The sequence below is a fragment of the Apium graveolens genome, chromosome 9 (genome assembly GCF_009905375.1).
Source record: "Apium graveolens cultivar Ventura chromosome 9, ASM990537v1, whole genome shotgun sequence".
Classification (NCBI taxonomy): domain Eukaryota; kingdom Viridiplantae; phylum Streptophyta; class Magnoliopsida; order Apiales; family Apiaceae; genus Apium; species Apium graveolens.
Window position 1 is genome coordinate 15,965,617 of NC_133655.1, and position 6,236 is coordinate 15,971,852.

Genomic DNA, 6,236 nt, shown 5'->3' on the forward strand with positions numbered 1-6,236 from the left:
TGCAATAGCGGTGGCTGCATCAACTTCCAGAATACCTGCTACCTTGCCTGACGTCATCCTCTGAGTTGGGTTTTGATGCTCATTTGCAGCCATCGTCTCTATAAGATTATACGCCTCAGTATAGCTTTTAGCCCATAAGGCGCCTCCAGCTGCTGCATCGAGCATGGGCCGAGATTGGGCCCCCAAACCATTATAGAAACCAGTGATCACCATCCAATCCGGTATTCCATGATGTGGACATTTTCTCAACATTTCCTTGTAGCGTTCCCAAGCCTCGCACATAGATTCTGTAGGTTGCTGCGCAAACTGAGTAAGAGCACTCCTCATAGCAGCAGTCTTTGCCATCGGATAAAACTTCACCAGAAACTTTTGCGCAAGATCTTGCCACGTAGTGATGGACCCAGCTGGTTCAGAATGTAACCAGTCTTTAGCCTTGTCCCTCAGTGAGAATGGGAAAAGCCTCAACTTGATAGCCTCATCAGTCACGCCATTATACTTAAAAGTGCTGCAGATCTCGACAAAATTCCTTATGTGCATGTTGGGGTCTTCAGTTGCTGCTCCTCCAAAAGAAACAGAATTCTGCACCATCTGAATAGTGCCCGGCTTGATTTCAAAGGTGTTAGCTTGAATAGCCGGATGAAGGATGCTTGACTGAATGTCATCAATTTTAGGCCGAGAAAAATCCATAAGAGCTGGATCAGCTTGAACAATACGATCTCCCATATTTACTGGTTCTTTCTGCTCAGTTCCTGAATCCGAATCCTCAAAATCTAACTTCTCCGGAATATCAAGAACTTCGTCTGTCTCCTCAGCTGTATCTAAAGTCCTCTTGCGAGCACGAGAACGAGTTTGCATAAACGCTTGCTAAAGTACCTGAAACACAACCGGAAAAATAAGTAACTACTACGTCCTAATCACTGAGTCCTAATGACCAATGATGGTAAGTACATAAACTAAACAAATACGCCGAGTTCCCCGGCAGCGGCGCCAAAAACACGCACTAATATTCACGCAAGTATACGCGTTCGCAAGTAATATAGAATACTTTCTAGTTCGTTCCCTCAGAGACTCAGACTAAATTATTGTCTAATTAAACTCACTCACCAATGTATGATTACTTCTCAATGTTAAGACAATAACACTTAAAATTGTTGATTAAATATTAACTATAATTAACTACTTAATTAATCACTTAACTAACACTTCAATTTATCAATAATAAAACACTCATGAGATCACAACTTCATTATTACTTCCTTCTATAGCCATTGTTATTACCTTTAGCATGTGACAGCGATGATATTAATCGAACAACACAAAACTGATAAAACCCAACTTTCATTGTACTAATACCATTCTACCGAGCATCCACAATTAAGATAGAAGTTGAATAGTCATCAATTATGTTGAGTTCCCATATGTCTACAGAAATTGACAACACAACGATTAAGCACAAGTTATTCCTTTTGATTACATAGGGCAAATAAAACTGTTAGAGTTAAATCATGCACAACGTACATGAACCTATGCTAGCATGGCAAGTTCTAAATCTCAAGATCCACCGTCGCTTCACAAGAGATTAACACCCTATCTTATATGTTCGCGACGCACATAAGACGAATATGCACAACCAATACTAGATATCATGCAATCATCACACACTAAAGTATTAAACAATTAACTAAAGAATTCCATAATAAATCCGTTGCAACCCCATGATCACGATTAGCCCATAATAGCATTTATCGTCATCATGGGTTCATATGAAATCATGATAAACAAACACAAGAAAATAATAACTAAACTAATTATATTAAAACAGAGTACGTCACAAGAGTAAATAAGTTCAAAGCAAGAAAACTAGCATCCAACGTTACAACGAAAGAAGAATCACAAGAATATATGCTTCCTCTTCGTTGCGGTGTGCTAAATCGGTCTTCTTCCTTATCTCCTTCGCTCCTTGCGTAAAAACACAATCTTCTTCAATCCACACTTGTGAAAACGTCTCAAATCTACTTATATAATAGTCCCATAAAACTCAGATTACATAGAAGTGGAAACCAAACAGAAGTAGAAGTCCTAAAATAATTTATCTTTTTTCCCGACCCTGCGCGGCCGCTCAGTATAGCTGAGCGGGCGCTCAGCTTGCTGCGCGGCCGTTCAGCAATGCTGAGCGGGCGCTCAGACCTCTACTGGAAAAATTCTGATTTCGCTCCGTTTCTTCGCCGTAATCTGCCCGTTTCTTTCCTCTCGCAATGGTGAACACATGCCAAGGCTTATTCTTGATGATTCCTCCCCCGAAATGCAACTAAAACCCTGAAATGCATAAACACTAGAAAAACGCATCAAATACACAAAATACTTGATTTCAAGACACCAATTTAAGACATTTTAAGACGCTCTAAGTGGTATAAAATGCCACTTATCACACCGATCCTTAAAGGTTGTTATTACCTTAATCCTTTCCAATTCATACTGTCAAAACTCATACTATCCCTATTAAGGGTGTAATGCCAACCTTTATGCATTCCCCTAGGATTCGTTTTAAGTTACCGATGTTCTATCCTTAATTCCACCTTTAAAAAGGTACATGCATCCTTCCATGGATAAATCAAGTCATATATCCCTGATAAGGGTGTCTTATTCAATCATTCCCACCTCGATAGTATATGCCTAATTTCACAATAACATCTGTATTCAAAATGAGGTCAATTAATATGGCCTCCAAAAGATAACAACAGTTATCCGCTTTTCTTGCCTAATTTGGTAACGATAACAAGGATGTTCTGGAAGATATTGGTCGTGTTCAACGTGAACTTCTTCTTAATAATTCCTTATTTACTTTTGTTGTTTATCTCAACAGTCACCTTGATGCTGGGATATCTTTCATACCTGGCGTCTCCCTTTCTGGGTATCAAGCCACCGGTCTTACACTTCACATTCTCGAAGGTCACTTCCTTCATCCACTTTTCCTAATTTCTTACTTCCTTGCCTCCTCAGTCTATCCACGTCTCATTATTTATCCTTTGAACTATCTCAAGGTTTCCTTGAATCCTCCCAACTTAAAAGGGATATAATATATGTATCTCTTATGCCTTCAACCAGCAATTTAACTCATGGTGAATCACCCTCATCCTGACGATTACATACTTTTCTATTTCTATTGCTACGAGTCTTTAGGGTTTCCTCATACCCAACTTCCTTATTATTCCTCAAACTCTATTGCCTTTATATTCCTTTCCACTTCAGTTTCTTTTTATTTTTCTTTCTCTTATCATTATTTCATAAACCAACACAACATAAGCATTGATTTCAAATATCCCGTCATTCTGGATTCGTGTCCTCAGAACGAATCTTGACAACTTTTACAGCTTAGATTCATAATTCATCATACTCGTCCGCCTTTGTTCTGGCTCTAAAGCTTTTACACTATCTCCATAACCTTGGGAAGTACTTTCCTGAAAACAATTGACTGAACTTTAATCAGTTTATTGTAACCTCTTGCTCCGTGCTTTTCTTGGTCTTTCACCAGTGGGTGGTCTCTCTCTCAGGAGGGTAAGTGATAAAAACAGTCTTTTGTGATTCGTCAATCATTTAGAATCTCAAATGATTCCTATATTTCCTTTAGCCAGGCTCTTGCCTTGACTGGGTCAGCTTGTTCCTTGGAACTCTGAGAGCTTAGCGACTTAAAGAACCTGAAAGAATTTCTCGCCGCATTGTTTCCTCAAGGTGGTGGTTGGGGATAATAGTCTAAGTTCTTTTTAGACATGTCCATGAATTGCCGTATAGGAGTACCGTCTCGGGTCTCCTTTCCTTACTCGACTTTCTGTTTCCTTAGTATGAAATGTTTCATCCTTCTCCCATACTTGGGGTTATCTTATACGTTAAAATCCTCATTTTCCACTCCATTATGTTATGGGTTCCTTCTATCTTGATGGCGACCTCCCTGACTATCACGTTCAGGGTTCGCTCTAAATCTTATTTCTCAAACTAGCTTTCATCTAAGATTTCATCTTTAAGCTCTTGAACATTTGGAACCCAAATTATATAGGTATACCTCATTATTCTCTTATCATCTTTCTCGGTATTAATCTCATATCTATTTGTTGGCTCTCTGCCTTCATTCATCACTTTTTATGGCACAATATGTTCTTTTCCAATAATTCGGTCTGTATTGCAGTCTCAAACAGCTTTTCGGTACCGGCTCCGGTTACCTTCACTTCTATTTCCATTTTCTCAAAATCTCTTATCAACTCTCCCAAAGACATTATCATCTTGAGTCTCTCCTTTACACTAAGGGCATTAGCCACCATTTTGGCTTTCCCTGGATGATAAAGAATCTCATAATCGTAATCCTTGATTAACTCTAATCACCTCCTCTGGCGCATATTGAGCTCTTCCTGCGTGAAAATGCACTAGAGCACTTATGGCTTGTGTAAATCTCGCACTTCTCCCCATACAAGTAGTGCCTCCAATCTGTAGGACAAAACTATTGCCACGAGCCCAAGCTCATGGGTGGGGATATCGAATTTTATATTCCCTTAATTGTCTTGACGCGTACGCGATTACCTTGCTGTGCTGTATAAGAAGCACCCTAATTCCTTATGCGAAGCGTCAATACAAATCACAAAATCTCCTTTGTCCATCCGGCAATGCCAACATAGGGGCCATCACCAATCTTTGCTTCAGTTCTTGAAAGCTGTTCTCGCATTTGTCTGTCCATTCAAACTTCTCAGTCTTACGAGTAAGCCGCGTTAAAGGGGGCTACTATCTTTACAAACTTGAACGAACCTCCGGTAGTGACCGACCAATCCTACCTCTGGTAGTCGACCTAACCATGGTCATCAATTCATCAGTTGTCCTTTATTCATTCTTGGCAGGATCCTCCATGGGATCCTCCTCAGCAACTATCCCTTCTAGGACAACATCCTCAACCGCTATATCCTCAATATGAACATCATCCGATCTCGGGTTAGGACGCTCTATCGGATCCATAATCTAATCTCCAATAAGTAATAAAACATCATCGCGTTGTTGCTCCTCAACCTCAGGGTTCGGAGTCCCGCTACCATATACGATAACGAACTACGCTTCTATCACGATATTTATAAGGGTTCCCATAAGGGTTTTAACTGTCAGTACTATGTTAGGTAGCCCGACTATGAACTTGGCAAGAGTTCTTATTATCTTAGTGAACTTATTATCTTAACGTCACATCATCTCTGAGGTTTATAACGCTTGGCTCTGATACCACTTCTGTAACACCCCCAAATCCGGGGTCGGGGATCCGGGTTGTCACAAGTTCCATTTCCCTTAATAACACCCAATCTTAATAAATAATCAACTACTGTGTACAGTGACCCCACAATAAACACACACACCACAAGTTATAGTCTCGGAGATGAATATCCAAAAATAACACAAGTCCTTATATTCCATAATTATAAACCGTTACACCTTAAAAGAGTTCTGAATAAATTTACATATTCCTTGCCATTATTACAATTCATATTATACATAAATCTGGTTCATCAATAGTTGAAAATCTAGCCTATTGGTAGCTCCTACCTCAGCTACGGCGGCATCAACGCTTCCAGAAAACTGCGAAACATTTTCTAACCGCTTGCGAATTGGAAGCTTGGTCCTGTTCATCTTGTCTAGCTGATGTTGTATGATGAAAGAAGAAAGCAAGGGTGAGCAACAAGCCCACCAAAATAATATGTATAATGATTTACAATATATGAGCATTCTCATAGTACTCATGAAAGTCTTGGTCAAGAAGAAATGAACCAAGTTTGATATCTTACCGCGACCAAGTCGCAAAATATTCAGTATATATGTACCTATATACTTTTCACAATCCTTGAAATCCTCTGACATGTATAATATACACAGAGTTCCAGTTTATACCTGTATAAAAATATCATTGCAAGGTGATCTCATATATCTAACCTTGTCTCAACGTTTTTCCGAAAATCTTTGACATGCACAAGATAATCATTTACTAGATATAATTTTAAAAGATGAAGTTACAAGATACTCCCATATACTTATATCCGAATACTACTTGAACTACCACCGTTCAAGTTATAATCAGTTTCAAAAGTTCATCACCCAGATGAGACTACAAGATAAGACTTGAATAGATTCAATCCTTGAAATATCATTATAAATAATGAAGTTACAAGATACTTCATTAAGTCCCGATATATATATACACCTATATATATACATTT

At 39.0% G+C, this 6,236-nt stretch overlaps 1 non-coding gene across 1 annotated transcript; it reads left to right on the plus strand.

Moving 5' to 3' along the window:
* The first annotated feature begins 223 nt into the window (after positions 1-223).
* On the plus strand, positions 224-330 carry LOC141687802 (small nucleolar RNA R71). The gene has a single exon (XR_012561284.1). It is a non-coding gene; the product is annotated as a small nucleolar RNA R71 (small nucleolar RNA).
* Positions 331-6,236: the final 5,906 nt, after the last annotated feature.